Source organism: Tachyglossus aculeatus, chromosome 4 (assembly GCF_015852505.1).
Source record: "Tachyglossus aculeatus isolate mTacAcu1 chromosome 4, mTacAcu1.pri, whole genome shotgun sequence".
Classification (NCBI taxonomy): Eukaryota; Metazoa; Chordata; class Mammalia; order Monotremata; family Tachyglossidae; genus Tachyglossus; species Tachyglossus aculeatus.
This window is the reverse complement of record NC_052069.1, coordinates 133,189,000-133,207,007: the sequence shown is the minus strand read 5'-3', so window position 1 is coordinate 133,207,007 and position 18,008 is coordinate 133,189,000. Positions and strand designations below refer to the sequence as shown.

Here is an 18,008-nt window from a genome sequence, read left to right as displayed (position 1 = left end):
TCTCTTCCTCTTTCTTTCCCTCCCCTACATTCCACCCTCTCCCTGAATTAGGTTTGGCTCTCAGCTCTTGGAGCTGAAGACGAGGGGATTGTGTGACTTGAATAACCTGGGTTATAGCTAAGTGTTTTTTAGAAAATCTCAGGAAGATTTGAGATCCCAGTTGAGATAAGGAACTAAAGTAAATAAGGACAGATGACATTTGGTGTCAGGAGTTGGTGGACTTTCCTTTTGACCACGTACAAAGCATTTTATGATTACGATAGTCTTATGAGCTGTTTTTTTAATCTGTCACTCTAAGTGCACTACAGCATAGTGCTCTATCCAGGGCACTCTGCTGCTCTTCCCAGCATATCAGTAAGGCTTATAGTACAGTGTTTAGCACTCAGAAGGTGGTTCATAAATTTGTTTACTACTATAATTACAGATAAAACTTTTCTTGTGTTTGGTAGGACACAAATACAAGATCTCCACTATGAATCGTTTTAATCATCCGTCTTCATCTTCATCACCTTCATCATCATGAATGTCAACATCACTATTTATATAGTCATCTCTCCCCCAAGAGGCCCTGCCAACCCTATTCTCCCTCCCGCTTTGCATCACCAAGGCTCTCAAGTCTGTAGCTTTTATTTAATACCCCATACCCAGGCCCACAGTACATGTCATTAAACTCTGCCATTTCTCCTATTTGTAATTTTTATAATGTCTGCTTGCCCTCAAGACTGTAGTTTTTGTTAGTTAGAGATCATTTTAACAGAATAGAGTTAAAATGGGAGATCCCAGATCTCAGGGTGCTTATAATATGCTATTTTTATTTTTATACTTTTCTCTCTGGTTTGATTGTTGGGCTGGTATGTATCCGTTTGCTTGCTTTCCTATACTTTCCAAGTTTCTAGTACAGTACAATATACATGGAAAGTGTTCAATAAATGCTACTATCACTTCTATTACAACTACACTACTACAACTACTAGTACAACATTTATTACTAATAATAGTAAATAATAAAGATAATGATGATAAGAATAAGAATAAGAAGGAGAAATGTGGTAGAGTTGTCCTTTGGTTCAAAGACTTTTTCTATGGTACTTGTTAAGCGCTTACAATGGGGCAAGCACTGTACTAAGCACTGGGGTTCAAACAAGTTAATCAGGCTGGACACACTTTCTGCCCCTCATAGAGTTTGTAGTTTTAAACCCCATTTTGTAGCTGATGTAACTGAGGCTCAGAGAAGTAAAGTGACTTGCCCAATGTTACCCAGGAGGTGTATGCTTATGGTTATATTGTTCTCTCCCAGGTTCTTTGTACTGTGATCTTCACACAGTAACCACTCAATAAATATGATTAAATGAATAGATGAAAGTGGCAGAGCCAGGTTCAGTACACAGGTCCTTCTGACTCCAAGGCCTGTGCTTTATCCACTAGGTCATAGTCCTTCTCATTTCCCCTTTTGGTGCTGAGATTGTATCCAGGATTGTATTGTTGAGAGTGAATTTCTTCCATACTTGCACACTGTGCCCATAAAAACTCAGTCATGCACATTTTCTGGCTTCTTGCCATTTTGGTGAGCATTGGTCAGACACCTGTCATAGAGAGGTATGCCCTGCCTCCAGCAAGATATGTTCAAGAATTTGTATTTGCACTAGTGGGGATAGTTTTCACTGAGGACTTAACAGCCCCTGGCCTGCTCCTTGTTAGAAAAGCCATGCATCATGGGAGTACTGGAAGACCCTGACAGACCTGAACTTACCCCTAGTGTTACTGACTGTTTCCCCTGTCTTGGGCCCTTCCCCTTCCCCAAACCAATGACTCAGAATTATCCAGAATTGTTTGGTGTCACTGACCATGGGAAAACGTGGAATAGGGTACCAGGACCTCAGGCAGTTTTGCTTCCATGCCAGAAAAATATACAGAGAAGTAGTGTGGCTTAGAGGATAGAGCACAGCCTTTGGAGTCTGAGGACATGGGTTCTAATCCTGGTTCTGCCACTTCTCTGTTGTGTGACCCTGGGCAAGACACTTTACTTCTCTGTGCCTCAGTTCCTTCATTTGTAAAATGGGTATTAAGACTGTGAGCCCTACGTGGGACAAACTGATTGCCTTATATCTACCCCAGTGCTCAGAATTATGCTTGGCACCCAGTAAGTGCTTAACAAATGCCATCATTATTACACAGACATGGAAGCCAGCTCAATGGAGATGGAGGTTCCAGGCCTACAGATATGCAGGAGAATGAGACTTGCAGGACAGGGTGTCTCCAACCCCTCCAGACCAGCTCCAATACTATCCAGTTCCCCAGATCCCTGGATCCCCTGCTCCCCATTAGGCATGCACCATTTCCCAAGACACTAAGAGAGATCCCAAATGGGAATATGAGAATCCCTTTTCCAGAACATTCTTACCCTCCTGTCGCTGAAAATGATGAGAAATGCACTGACAACTGAAAAAAATGAAGGACATAATATTGTTGCTATTAAAAATGAGAAGGGAACTTATCTTCATATTAAATAAAAAACTTAAGATGATTGTGTTTTGTCCATAGAGGAGGATGTAGCTGGTAACCAGGACAATGATTTGCTTTTCTGCTCTGACCTCAGGCATTGCCTTGAGGGAGCATCTGGGCCATGGAGGTATCAGACCTGCTGGTGGTGCCTGTGCAGGACAAACACCAAGTAGCCACTGGCGGCAATCATGAATCCCATGAAGAAAATATAGTGGAGGGAGAGCACCACTGCATTCACCAGGGCTGTGACTGTACTGATACTGATAGAAGAGCAGTATTTCAGGAGGATGACGCTGTTTATGCTGGTGCTGTTACCAGACCCCGCGATACCCGTCGGTGTAGTCATGTCAAACGGCATATTGAGGATTCAGGAGAAGAAGCAGGATGGGAGGATGCACTTGGGTAATTGAGTTTTGACTCCTGCCCACAGAGAGGTGCCAGGGCTGATGGTGATGTCCTGGAAGACACTCAGAAAGCAGGTGGTGCAGATGGCAAGACCCCGCATCGGTTGATAAATGTATGAGGATTTTACAACCTATATCATCCAGGAAATTCTTCAGCCCCGAAGCTGACAGGATGTCGGGGATCGCCCTGCTGACAAGAACCATAGTGTTGTTCAGGGCAAGATGGTCGAGTATCAGGTCCCGATGATTCAGCTGGTGGGTGGTGAACCCAGGAGGATTTCATAAACCAGGAGGAGGAACACATTCCCTGAGACCCCAAAGACAATCTGTAACAGAAAGAGGATCTCAAAGGGAAGCTCACTGGTGTCCATTCTCTTCACTCTGGGAGTATCAGAGGAGATTTCCGGTAGTACAACCTGGGGAATGAGAGAACTAGAGAGAGACAAATACTTGCATTGAGAGATGGTGTCAGAGAGAGACAAGAGTCAGAGGAGGAGACAAAAAGACAGAGTCAGAGAGAGGAAAAGAAAAAGAGAAGTAGCTGGAGCGATAGAAATCAAACAATCAGTCAATCAGTGGTATTCATTGAACACTAACTACATGCAAACCACTGTTTTAAGCGTTCGGGAGAGTACAGTACAACAGAATTAGGACACACATTCCCTGCCCATAGTAACCTTACTGTCTAGAGCGGGGGAAATGGATACAAGTAGGCAAAGTGGGCAACAATCCTGCCACCTGTCACATGCCAAGTGAGAGCTCTACCACTTAGGCTAACTCCTCAGAGAGTCGAAAGATAAAGACCGAGAAAGAGGGAGGAAGAATTCGTGAATTAGAAGGAGATGGTGAGGCAGTGAAACTGAATCAGAAAGAGATAAAGTGAGTCAAAGAGAAATAAAAGGAGTTGAAGATACAGAGAGACAAGTCAGGTAGGGTGGGGCAGATGGAAATTGACAGTTAGGGAAGGACAGAAATCGATCCCTCAGTGGTAATCTATGAGCGGTTACTGTGTTCAGAGCACTGCAGTAAGTTTTTGGGAGGGTAAAACATTATAGTTGGTAGGCAGGTTCTCTGCCCATGATGCCCTTACAGTCCCGGGGGAAGACATATATTAACATCTTAATATATAACAGAGTTCTTAATGTTCCCACCCAAATCCTGTCCTCATCATTGGCTTTAAAGCACGTCATGAGGTTTCACCCTTCTAACTCATCTCACTTCTCTCCTACAACCCAGCCCACGTACTTTGGTCCACTGGTGCCAACCTGCTCAGCGTGCCCCGATCTCGCTGTTGTATGCTGACACCTGGCAAGCATCCGGCCAATGGCCTGGAACACCCTCCTGCCTCAAATCTGACAGACAATTACTCTCCCCTCTTCAAAGCTTTACTGAAGGCATATTTCAGCGTGGCTTAGTGGAAAAAGCATGGGTTTGGGTGTCAGAGGTCATGGGTTCTAATCCCAGCTCTGCCTCTTGTCAGTTGTGTGACTTAGAGCAAGTCACTTAACTTCTCTGTGCCTCAGTTACCTCATCCGTAAAATGGGGGTTAAGACTTGGCATGACACATAGTAAGTGCTTAACAAATACAATTATTATTATTATTATTATTACTATCTCCTCCAAGAGGACTTCCCAACTAAGCACTACTTTTCCTCATTTCCCACTCCCTTCCGCATCACTCTGACTTGCTCCATTTGCTCTTCATCACCCCGAACAGCCCTATGGCACTTATATATGTATTGGAATTTTATTTATCTGTATTGGTGTCTGTCTCGCCACCTCTAGACTATGAGATCGTTGTGAGCACAGAATGTCACTGTTCATTGTTGTATTGTACTTTTCCAAGCACTTGGTACAGTGCTCTGCACACAGTAAGCGCTTAAGAAATATGATTGATTGAATGAAAGAATTTATGAATGAATATAAAGAAATAACTTATGGATAGGTATAGAAAGAGACAGATATTGAGACAGAAACACAGTATGACAGAAGGTAACAAAGAGAAACAAAAAGGCTGTCAGACAGACACAGAGAGACAGAGGGAGATGGAGAGACAGAGGCCAAAAGACAGTCAGAGAAACATAAGAAAGGGAAAGGTATATATATAGAGAGAGAGAGGGAGAGAGGGAGACAGAGAGAGATAGAAAGGGACACATAGAAACAAAAAGATTGAAAGGCAGTCAGCAAATGACAGAGAGAAACAAAGAAGTGGAGAGAATGAGAATGAGAGAAGTAGAAAGAATTGGAGAATAACAGAAAGAGGAAGAAACAGGAAAAAAAAGATTAATTCATCTGGATGACCAGTTAATTTCAGGGCTACTTTCCATAGGTGTCCAACACAAACAGCTACACAGGCTGCTCACTGGGTCTCAATTAAGTCTCATCTCCCTGAAAAGTCAGGGAACTTGCCCAATATTCCACAAGGAATGACTGGAACTCTCTAGGTTGGACTGAGGCAAGATGAGGCAGGATTCCCAGGATAGCCTTGAGAAAATGTAAAGGAGATGTGGGAAGTAACCTGGAATGGCCTCAATCTCTCTTCACAAATTGTTGGATTCTTGGAGACCCAAAGTGACACCACAATGCGAGTTGAGACTGGTCTCTTCTCCACCCCACCTCTCGTATCCCATAGTGGAGGGGAGAGAGACATAAGTGATGAATAATGACCCTTAGGAACCAGGTAGTGAGAGATCACTGAGCATGCTCAGCCTCTGGGCAGGTAGAAGACAAATTCTACATTCTGGCTGCCTTCGGGGTGGGCTCACAGCAGCGTGGGCTTTAGGGGAACAAAAAAAGTTCCATTGCCTCCAAGCCCTTCTGGAACAGGAGGTGGCCAGGAGCTGAGACGAGAAATAGTGAAGGTGTCTGTGCAGAGAAGGGATGGGGAGGAGAGAGGAGAAAAAGAGCATAAAGAAAAAAGGGAAAAAGGGAGAAGGACTAGGGTAGACAGGGAGAAAGGCCCGGGGAGTAAGAGAGACGTGACAGAACAATAAAAGGAGAAGGGACAGGAGTAGAAATAAAGGGACAGGAGGAAAAACAAAGAGAAAGGGGGAGAAAGAGAAATGGGAGAGGAGGAGGGAATAAAGGACAAAGGCAAAAAGAAGAAAAGACATAGAGAGAGAGGGTGAGAAGAATCTGGTGAAGAGAATGAGGATTTATGTGGTTTCATATCTCGGCTCCACCACTGGTTTGCTGTGGAACCTTGGGAAAGTTACTCAACTTCTCTGCGCCTCAGTTTCTTCATCTATAAAATGTGAATTAAATGCCTGTTCTCATTCTTATTTAGGCTGTGACCCACACGTTTTGCCTGGACTGTGTCCAACCTGATTATTTTTATCTATCCCAGTGATTTTAACTGCGCTTGACTTAGAGAAAGCACTTACTAAATATCACAGTGATTATCATTTTTATCATTATTATTGTTATTATCATTCTTGTTACTGCATTATTTCTGCCTTCTAGTTGTTCACTGATGCCAGGGAAGTCATATCAGATCCTTCACCACCTTTGACCACCAGTTCCAACGTTGCTGGCCTACTGGGGCCAGACCGCCTCATCCCCAGCTTATTCTCCAGAACAGGGGACCTGGGGAAGCTGCAGGTGCTGATTAGTGAACATCAGATGCTGGGGGAATGGTGGCCAGCTGGCGAGCTCCAGGACTGTCTCCTCATGGGTGTAGATGGAAATTTCCCACATGAACAGTTAATGGGACCAGGAGTCAATAGATCCAGGTTCTGCTAATGAACTGCTGTGTGACATTGAACTGATCACTATATCTCTCCGTGCCTCATTTATCTCTCCTGTTAAGTGGGGATAAGATCCCTCATCTCTCTCCCTCTTGGGCTCTGAGCCTCAATAGGGGACAGGGACTCTATCCTATCTTGTTTCTACCCCAGAGGTTGGTGCACAGTAACCACTTAATAAATATCAACCTTATTATCCCGAGTTCTTGTCCTGGCTCTGCCATGTGCTTTCTGGGTGACCTTGGGCAAATCACTCCACTTCTCTGGACCTCAATTTCCTCAATTGTGAAGTGACAAGATATGCCACGACAGAGAGAGGCTGAGAGAGGACAACGTGAGATACGTCAAGGGACAAGCCCCTTGACTTGCCTCAAGTGACTTGCCTCATCAAGGTCAGTGTTCTGCACACAGTAATAAATTTAGGACTTTATTATTATTACTGTATTATTGTTATGATTATTATCCCAGTTTGAGTAGGGGGCTTTCTCTAACCTCATAGGCCTGAAATGGCACTCAACTGGGTCCTGCCTTTGATGGAGGCATGAAACTCCCAGTACCACAAACCTCCCTTCTAATGAGGGTTGCCTGGATGCTGTCCTAATCCTCCTCGACCTCTCAGCTGCCTGTGACACTGTGGACCACCCCCTTCTCCTCAACACGCTATCTGACCTTGGCTTCACAGACTCCGTCCTCTCCTGGTTCTCCTCTTATCTCTCCGGTCGTTCTTTCTCAGTCTCTTTTGCAGGCTCCTCCTCCCCCTCCCATCCCCTTACTGTGGGGGTTCCCCAAGGTTCAGTGCTTGGTCCCCTTCTGTTCTCAATCTACACTCACTCCCTTGGTGACCTCATTCGGTCCCACGGCTTCAACTATCATCTCTACGCTGATGACACCCAGATCTACATCTCTGCCCCTGCTCTCTCCCCCTCCCTCCAGGCTCGCATCTCCTCCTGCCTTCAGGACATCTCCATCTGGATGTCCGCCCGCCACCTAAAGCTCAACATGTCGAAGACTGAGCTCCTTGTCTTCCCTCCCAAACCTTGTCCACTCCCTGACTTTCCCATCTCTGTTGACGGCACTACCATCCTTCCCGTCTCACAAGCCCGCAACCTTGGTGTCATCCTCGACTCCACTCTCTCATTCACCCCTCACATCCAAGCCGTCACCAAAACCTGCCGGTCTCAGCTCCACAACATTGCCAAGATCCGCCCTTTCCTCTCCATCCAAACTGCTACCCTGCTCATTCAAGCTCTCATCCTATCCCGTCTGGACTACTGCACTAGCCTTCTCTCTGATCTCCCATCCTCGTGTCTCTCTCCACTTCAATCCATACTTCCTGCTGCTGCCCGGATTATCTTTGTCCAGAAACGCTCTGGGCATATTACTTCCCTCCTCAAAAATCTCCGGTGGCTACCAATCAATCTGCGCATCAGGCAGAAACTCCTCACCCTGGGCTTCAAGGCTCTCCATCACCTCGCCCCCTCCTACCTCACCTCCCTTCTCTCCTTCTACTGCCCAGCCCGCACCCTCCGCTCCTCCACCACTAATCTCCTCACTGTACCTCGTTCTCGCCTGTCCCGCCGTCGACCCCCGGCCCACGTCATCCCCCGGGCCTGGAATGCCCTCCCTCTGCCCCTCCGCCAAGCTAGCTCTCTTCCTCCCTTCAAGGCCCTGCTGAGAGCTCACCTCCTCCAGGAGGCCTTCCCAGACTGAGCCCCTTCCTTCCTCTCCCCCTCGTCCCCCTCTCCATCCCCCCATCTTACCTCCTTCCCTTCCCCATAGCACCTGTATATATGTATATATGGTTGTACATATTTATTACTCTATTTATTTATTTATTTATTTATTTTACTTGTACATTTCTATCCTATTTTGTTGGTATGTTTGGTTCTGTTCTCTGTCTCCCCCTTTTAGACTGTGAGCCCACTGTTGGGTAGGGACTGTCTCTATGTGTTGCCAATTTGTACTTCCCAAGCGCTTAGTACAGTGCTCTGCACATAGTAAGCGTTCAATAAATACGATTGATTGATTGATTGATTGATTGTACACCCCAGACCTGAGGACACCCTTTCATGCTTTGCCTGTCTGATCTATCCAATACAAAAATTGTTAGATATCGATTGTGGAAACAGCATGACCAAGAGGAAATAGCCCGGACCATGGAGTCAGAGGAAGTGAGTTGCAATTCCAGTGAAGCCAATTATCCACTGTGGGATCTTTGGAAAATTACTTTGCATTTCTATGCCTCAGCTTCATTATTTGTGAAATGGGGATTATATATCTCTTCTCCCTCCTACTTAAACTGTGAGCCCAATGTGGTGCAGGGGCTATGTCCAATCTAATTCAATTGTACCTACCCCACCACTTAGAAGAGAGATTACTTAGTATGTAACTAACAAATATCATAGTAATAATAAGATTATGAATAAAGAATGAGAATAAGGCTAAGAATAAAAATGAGAATAAAAATAATATTTGGAAATAGGTAATAATCCCTTCCCAGGATGAGAACCTGGCACCGAGTACTGTTGAAATTGATCCTTTGTCTCAGGATCTGGTGGAGTCTGGTGCCTCCCTAGAATTGGAGTTTCCACAAGGATATCTCCCATTCCCACCTCATCTACTTAGACCTCTCTCCTCCTCTAAAATCTCAGATTTTCCCCTTCCTCCTTGTCATTTCCACATGCATGTCCCACTGAGGTCTCAAGCTCAAAATGTCCAAAACTGAACACCTCATCTTCTTTCCCACTGGCTCTCCTTCACCTAACTTTCCCATCACACTTGCTCACACTGCCATCCCACCCAAAACCTTGGTATCACTCTTGACTCCTAGCTCCTTTTATTCTCACATTCAGTCTGTGGCTCACGTCCATGGCAAGAGATAGTTCCATTGGCTCACCAGCTTGGGAGAAGATGAACCCAGCTCTTTCCCTCCAATTACCTGATGCCAATTAACACATCAGAGGTGCCCACGGAGTGACATGGCATCATCAGTTCTGTACCTGCGCTTTGTTTTCTTCCCTCACTTTCTGTTCCTCTCACTTCATGCTCTCTTTCTCTCTGCTACACCTTCTCTCTTACCCCTTCTTCCCCTCCTCTCCAACCCATTCTCCCCCTGAATTAAGTTTGGCCCTCAGCTATTGGAGCTGAAGCCAAGGGGATTGTGTGACTTGAAGAACATGGGTAAAGGCCAAGTGGTTCTTAGAAGATCACAGGAAGAACCAAGATTCCAGTTGAGATTAGGAACTAGGGTAAATGAGAAGAGATGGCATTTGGTGTCAGAATTTGGTTGATTTTCCTTTTGACCAGCTACAAAGTATCTTAAGCCTTCCATAGTCTTGTGAGCTGATTTTGGTTTTTTACAGTGTTGTATCGTAGGTGTACTGCAGCATAGTGCGTTACCCAGGAGACTCTAATACTCATCCCAGAATTTCAGTAAGGCTTTAAAGGAAGGAAGATCTGTGGTCAGCCAGATGTGAAGGGGGAGGTATTTCTAATGGGGAGAGAGGGCATGAGCAAGAGGTCAGGGGCAAGAAAATTAATAATAATAATGATAATAATAATAATAATGATAATAATAATAATAATATTGGTATTTTTATGCACTTACTATGTGCCAAGCACTGATCTAAGGGCTGGGGTAGATACAAGGTAATTAGATTGTCCCACGTGGGGCTTTTCATCCCCATTTTACAGATGAGGTAACTGAGGCCCAGGGAAGTTAAGTGATTTGCCTAAAGTCACACAGCTTGCAATCAGCGGAGCTAGGATGTGAACCCATGACATCTGACTCCCAAGCCCGTGCTCCTACCATTAAGCCATGCTGCTACCCAAATACTAATGTTGGGATTTGTTAAGTGCTTACTATGTGCCAAGCACTGTTCTAAGGGTATATACAGGGTAATCAGATTGTTCCACGTTGGGCTCACAGTCTCAATCCTCATTTTACAGATGAGGCTACTGAGGCACCGAGAAGTTGAGTGACTTGCCCAAAGTCACACAGCTGACAAGTGGCAGAGGTGGGATTAGAACCCACGACCTCTGACTCCTAATCCCGGGCTCTTTCCACTAAGCCATGCTGCTTTTCCCAGCCACGTTGCTTCTAAAGATGAGAATAAAGTATGGTGACTAGGCTGCCTTGGCAGGAATGAAAAGAGCAAGTTGGTGTGTAGTGGAAGAAGAGAGTGGATAGAGAAGAAGCTTGGCCTATTGGATGGAGCACAAACGTAGGAGTCAGAAGGGCCTGGGTTCAAATCCAGCTCTTCAACTTGTCTGCTATGTGTCTTTGGGCAAACCACTTCACTAATATGTGCTTCAATTGTCTAATCTAGAAAAGGGGGGTTAAGACTGTGAACCCCATGTCAGACAGGGACTGTGTCTGACTTGATTACCTTGTATCAATCCTAGAATTTAGAACATTGTTTGACACATAGTGTTTAACAAATATTATTATTATTATTACAACAGGTAAAAGGGAAATAAAAACTGGTGGATGACCTTGAAAAACTACTGAAGCTCTGTTTGCTGTAGAAAGAAGTGAATAACCATTAGGAGTTTTTGTCTTCTCAAGATGGAGGGACCTCATCAGAATTTAGGAGGGAGCCCTGGTAAACTTGCCACCTCCCAGAGTTTCTTGTCCCGTGGAGCAATGAGCCACCTTAAGACTGGCCCTCTCACTGCCCAGATCAGCATCCCGAGTACATGAACCTTTAGAATATTTAGAAAACTTGAGTCCCCTAGAATTCCAGATACTTGGCTGTCATCGCTTCTTACCTGCCTTTCCAATCTTAACCCTGTTATACTGATTTGTTAACACTGTTACTTATAGTTATTTCTTAATGCATTGTTATCCTGCTTTGTCTCTATCTACCTCTGTACTTGGATCTGAAGCCCAGAGGAATAACAGCGGAATTGAAAGTCTGGAGCACTGGGATGTAGTCCCAGCTCAGCCTCTTGCCCATTGTGTGACTTTGAGCAGGTCACTTTACTTTTCTGGACTTTGGTTTCAAACCAGTAAAATGGAGATATGATACCTGCCATCCCTCCCTCTTACACTGTACACATTTATACCTGTTTTATATATTTCTCAAACATTAACACATGAACATGGCAACATTCCTTATGATTTTTATCTGTGGGGTTCTTTATTATCTGCCCCCTCAATATTCCCACCGGCCCCTCTCTTCCCCGGCTAGGTTTTAAGTTCCTTGAGGGTATGGATCATGCCTTCTGAACTATCCCAAGTGTTTAGTACAGTGGTCTGCACAAAATAAGTATTCGAATTTACTGTTGATTGATTAGATTTTATTTCCCCTATTGGGCAGAGTTTGTGGCTAATTCAATTATTTGTATCTATCCCAGCAATGAGTACAAATGGTACTTAATAAACAAGAAAACCCATGAGGTCTTCCAAACTCATAGTACAGTACTTAGTGCTCAGAAGGTGATTAATAAATTTGTTTACTATTACTATTACAGAGAAAACTCTGCTTGTGTTTAGTAGGACACAAATACAAGATCTCCACAGTGAATAATATTAATCATCTGTCTTCATCTTCACCATCATCATCATCATCAATGTCAACATCACTATTTACATAATCATCTCCCCTCCAAGAGGCCCTCGAGCCCTATTCTCCCTTTCATTTTGTATCATCTAGGCTCTCAGATCTGCAGCCTTTATTTGATACCCCATGCCCAGCCCTACAGTGGTATGTACATGTCCTTAAACTCTGCCATTTCTTCTACTCGTAATTTCCATAATGTCTGCTTCCCCTCAAGATTGTGGTTCTTGTTGGTTAGGGATAAGGTCTCGCCTACTCACCAACTTGGTCACACCCTCGACCTCGTCATCTCCTACCGCTGCACTATCTCCGCACTCACCAACTCTGAAATCCCTGTCTCTGATCATAACCTTCTCACCTGCCTCCTAACTCACACTCCTCTCCCCTGTAAACCTATATTACTTCTTCACAGAGACCTCCGCTTTCTCGACCCCATCCATCTTTCTGAGCGTCTCACACCCCACCTCGCCTCCCTTTTCTCTCTACCCAATCTTGATGATCAGATTACTGCTCTCAATTCTACCCTCTCTACTCATCTCGACTCCCTCTCTACCCTTTCCCTTCGCCGCTGTAGTACCACTAACTCACAGCCCTGGATAACTGCCACTGTCTGCCTCCTTCGCTCTTATGCTCGAGCTGCTGAACGCTGCTGGCGAAAGTCTAAACACCATGCCAACCTCGTTCACTTCAAGTTTATACTTTCCTGCCTCAACTCTGCCCTCTCCTCTGCCAGACAAACCTATTTCTCCTCCCTTATTGACACCCATGCCCATCACCCCCGTCAGCTCTTCCATACATTTGACTCCCTTCTCAGGCCCCCTGTTCCTCCCCCTCCTCCTTCCCTCACCCCCAACGATCTGGCCTTCTACTTCATTAATAAAATTAAATCCATAAGGTCTGAGCTCCCCAAAGTCATTACCCCCGCCCCCAGTCCCCCGGCTCTCAACCCTCTCTGCTACTCTCCCATCCTTCCCAAGAATATCCTCAGATGAGATCTCCTCCCTCCTCTCAAGTGCTACTCCGGCCACCTGTGCTTCTGACCCTATTCCCTCTGATCTTAAGAAATGTCTCGCTCCGTCTCCTCTCCCCTCCTTAACATTACTGGTTCTGCCTTAGGCTGATGGAGATTCAGCTGGCTTCCGTCCCCTACATTCCACTGAAACTGCCCTCTCAAAGGTCACCAATGACCTCCTGCTTGCCAAATCCAAAGGCTCCTAATCTGTCCTAATCCTCCTCGACCTCTCAGCTGCCTTCGACACTGTGGACCACCCCCTTCTCCTCAACACACTATCCTCCCTTGGCTTCACAGACTCCGTCCTCTCCTGGTTCTCCTCTTATCTCTCGGGCCGTTCATTCTCCATCTCTTTTGCGAGCTCCTCCTCCCCCTCTCATCCCCTTTCTGTAGGTGTTCCTTAAGGGTCAGTTCTTGGTCCCCTTCTTTTCTCTATCTACGCTCACTCCCCTGGTGAACTCATTCGCTCCCACGGCTTCAACTATCATCTCTACGCTGATGACACCCAAATCTACATCTCTGCCCCTGGTCTCTCTCCCTCCCTCCAGGTTCGCATCTTCTCCTGCCTTCAGGACATTTCCATCTGAATGTCTGCCTGCCATCTAAAACTCAGTATGTCCAAGACTGAACTCCTTATCTTCCCTCCCAAACCCTGCCCTCTCCCTGACTTTCCAATCAATGTTGACGGCACTACCATCCTTCCCGTCTCACAAGCCCGCAACCTTGGTGTCATCCTCGACTCCAATCAATCAATCAATCAATCAATCGTATTTGAGTGGATCAATCAATCCACTCTCTCGTTCACCCCTCACATCCAATCCGTCACCAAATCCTTCCGGTCTCACCTCCACAACATCGCCAAGATCCGCCCTTTCCTCTCCATCCACACTGCTACCTTGCTGGTTCAATCTCTCATCCTATCCCGACTGGATTACTGCATCAGCCTCCTCTCCGATCTCCCATCCTCCTGTCTCTCCCCTCTTCAATCCATACTTCACGCCGCTGCCCGGATCATCTTTGTGCAGAAACTCTCTGGGCATGTTACTCCCCTCCTCAAAAATCTGCAGTGGCTGCCGATCAACCTACGCATCAGGCAAAAACTCCTCACCGTTGGCTTCAAGGCTCTCCATCACCTCGTCCCCTCCTACTTTACCTCCCTTCTCTCCTTCTGCAGCCCAGCGCACATCCTCCTCTCCTCTTCCACTAACCTCCTCACCGTGCCTCGTTCTCGCCCCGTCCCGCCGTCGACCCCCGGCCCACGTTCTCCCCCGGGCCTGGAATGCTCTCCCTCTGCACATCCGCCAAGCTAGCTCTCTTCCTCCCTTCAAAGCCCTATTGAGAGCTCACCTCCTCCAGGAGGCCTTCCCAGACTGAGCCCCCTCCTTCCTCTTCCCCTCGTCCCACTACCCATCCCCCCCGCCTTATCTCCTTACCTCCCCACAGCACCTGTATATAGGCATATATGTTTGTACATATTTATTACTCTGTTCATTTATTTATTTTACTTGTACATATTTACTATTCTATTTATTTTATTTTTTTTAATATGTGTTGTTTTGTTGTCTGTCTCCCCCTTCTAGACTGTGAGCACGCTGTTGGGTAGGGACCATCTCTAAATGTTGCAAATTTGTACTTCCCAAGCTCTTAGTACAGTGCTCTGCACACAGTAAGCTCTCAATAAATACGATTGAATGAATGAATGGACTTTATTTTTTTAGACTCTGACTCAGAATAGAGTTAAAATGGGAGAACCCAGATCTGGTGGTGCTTATAATCTGCTATTTTAATTTTTATGCTTGTCTCTCTGGTTAGATCATTGGGCTGGTATGTATCCCTTTGTTTTTCTATACTTTCCAGGTTTCTAGTGCAGTACAGTGCACATAAGAAGTGCTCAATAAATACTACTATCACTTCTATTACTACTACCCTACTACAACTACTATGACAACTATTACTAATAATAGTAAATAATAATGATTAATAATACTCATGGTAATTGCTAAGTGCTTACTATGTGCCAAGCTTTGTTCTAATTGCTGAGCACTGTTCTAAGCATGAAGCACTGTTGTAAGCATAAAGATGATGATGAAAAGAATAAAAATAATAAGGAGAAATGTAGTAGAGTTGTCCTTTGTTTCAAATACTTTTTTGTGGTATTTCTTAAGTGCTTACTATGGGGCAGGCACTGTACTATGCACTGGCATTCACACAGGTTAATCAGGTTGGACACAGTTTCTGCCCCACATGGAGCTCGTAGTTTTAAATCCCATTTTGTGACTGAGGTAAATGGTAAATGGGGCTAAAAGAAGTAAAATGACTTGCCCAAGGTCATCCAGCATGTGTCTGTTGGTTGTTATATTGTTCTCTCCCATGTGCTCAGTAATGTGATTTGTACCCAGTAAGCACTCAATAAATAAGATTAAATGAATGGATAAAAGTGGCAGAACACAGGTCCTCCTGACTCCAAGGCCTGTGCCCTATCAACTAGGCCATACCCTTTCTTATTTCCACTTCTGGTGGTAAGATTGTATCCAAGATTGTGTTGAGGGTGTATTTCCACCATACCTGTGCACGGTTGCCCATAAAAACTCAGTCATGCACATTTTCTGGCTCTTTGTCATTTTAATGAGCACTGTTCAGACACCAGTCATGGGGAGGCATACCCTGCCTCCAGCAGTACATGTACATGAATTTGTATTTGCACTAGTGGTGATGGCCTGCATTTAGGTGTTAGCACTCATTGGCCTGCCAGCTGCATCATGGGAATGCTGGCAGACTCTGAAAGACCTGAAATTACCCCAGCTCCATTGGTGGCTCCCTCTGTCCTGGGCCCTCCCCCTTCCCCAAACCGATGACTCTCATAATTATCAGGGATTGTTTGGTTTTACTGATCATGGGGAAACTTGGAGCAGGGTACCAGGACCCCAGGCAGTTCTGCTTCCATGTCACAAACAAATACCGACATGGAAGCCAGCTCAGTGGAGATGTAGGTACCAGGCCTTTGGGTATACAGAAGAATGATACTTGCAGAACAAGGTGTGTCTAACTTCTTAAGCCCAGTTCCAATACTGTCCTATTCCCCAGATCCCTGGATAGTCTGCTGTCCATCAGGCATGCACCATTTCCCAAGACTTTAAGAGGGATCCCAGTTTGGAATATGAGAATCCCTTTTCCAGAACATTCTCACCCTCCTGTTGCTGAGGATTATCGTAAACGGACTGACAGCTGAAAAAGTGAAGGACATAATGCTGTTGCTATTAAGAATGAGAGGGTACGTTATCTTCATATTTAATAAAAAGCTCAGGGTAATGGTGTTCCATCCATAGAGGAGGCTGTAGAAGGTGACCAGGGCAATTATTCTCTATGCTGCTCTGACCTCTGGCACCCCTCTGCAGGAGCATCCAAGCCCTTGGAGGTGTTGGACCTGCCGGTGGTGTCTATGCAGGACAAACACCATGTAGCCACTGGCTGCACTCATGAGTCCCATGAAGAACGTATCACGGAGGGAGAGCACCACTGCATTGACCAGAGTTGTATCTGCACTGATACTGATGGAAGAGCAGTATTTCCGGAAGAAAATCCTATTTATGCTGGTGCTGTTACCAGGTCCTTTGACACCCCTCGATGTAGTCATGTCAAACAGCAGATTAAAGACCCAGAAGAAGAAGCAGGAGGGGAGGATGCACTTGGGTAATTGGGTTTTGACTCCTGTCCACTGGGCGGTGCCAGAGCCGATGATGACGGCCTGGAAGACACTCAGGAGGCAAGTGGTGCAGATGACAAGACCCTGGTCCAGTCAACAAATGTATAAGAGGATTTTGCAACCAATGTCATCCAGGAAATTCTTCAGCCCCCAAGCCGACAGAATTTCAGGTATTCATTCATTCTTTCATTCAATCGTATTTATTGAGCGCTTACTGTGTGCAGAGCACTGTACTAAGCGCTTGGGAAGTACAAGTCAGCAACATATAGAGATGGCCCCTACCCAACAATGGGCTCACCGTCTAGAAGAGGGAGACAGACAACAAAACAAAACATGTAGACAGGTGTCAAAATCATCAGAGCAAATAGAATTAAAGCTATATGCACATCACTAACAAAATAAATAGAATAGTAAATATATACAAGTAAAATAAATAGAGTAATATATTTGTACAAATATATACAAGTGCTGCCTGGAGGGAAAGGGCATAGGGCTGGGGGGATGGGGAGGAGGAGAGGAAAAAGGGGGCTCAGTCCCCAGTCGGGAAGGGCCATGACATTGACCAGGGCCAGATGTGCGAGGATCGGGTCTACAGGATTCAGCTGATTCGTGGTGCAAACTACGTGGGCATAAACCAAAAAGAGGAATGCATTCCCTGAGACCCCAAAGACAATTTGTAACAGAAAGAGGATTCCATAGTCAAACACACTGGCATTCATTCTTTTTATTCCACAGTGACAGAAGAGACCTCCAATAGAATAACCTGTGGATGAAATAAACAGAGAGAGACAGACAGACAGACAGACAGACAGACTCCTAGACTGAACGACAGAGTTATAGAAAAACAGAAGCAGAGGGACAAAGAGAAAGAGAGAGAGGGAGAGAGATAGAAAGACAGCAAGAGAGTCAGAGGGAGAAGGGCTGAGACAAAAAGAAAGAGGGATATAGGAAGAGAAAGAGAGAGGTATAAAGAGAGAGACAGAGAGAGAGGAACAGAAGAAGAAATGGAAAGACACAGGGAAAGACAATGAGATGGGGCAGAGACAGAGAGAGGAAGATGGAGATATTTCAATGACAATCTAG

The 18,008-nt window shown here is 45.4% G+C and overlaps 2 pseudogenes; both read right to left on the bottom strand.

The window, feature by feature from the left end:
* Window positions 1–2,321: 2,321 nt before the first annotated feature.
* Window positions 2,322–3,173, bottom strand: LOC119927182 (annotated as a pseudogene).
* A 13,182-nt stretch (window positions 3,174–16,355) lies between these two features.
* LOC119927181 lies at window positions 16,356–17,644 on the bottom strand (annotated as a pseudogene).
* Window positions 17,645–18,008: the final 364 nt, after the last annotated feature.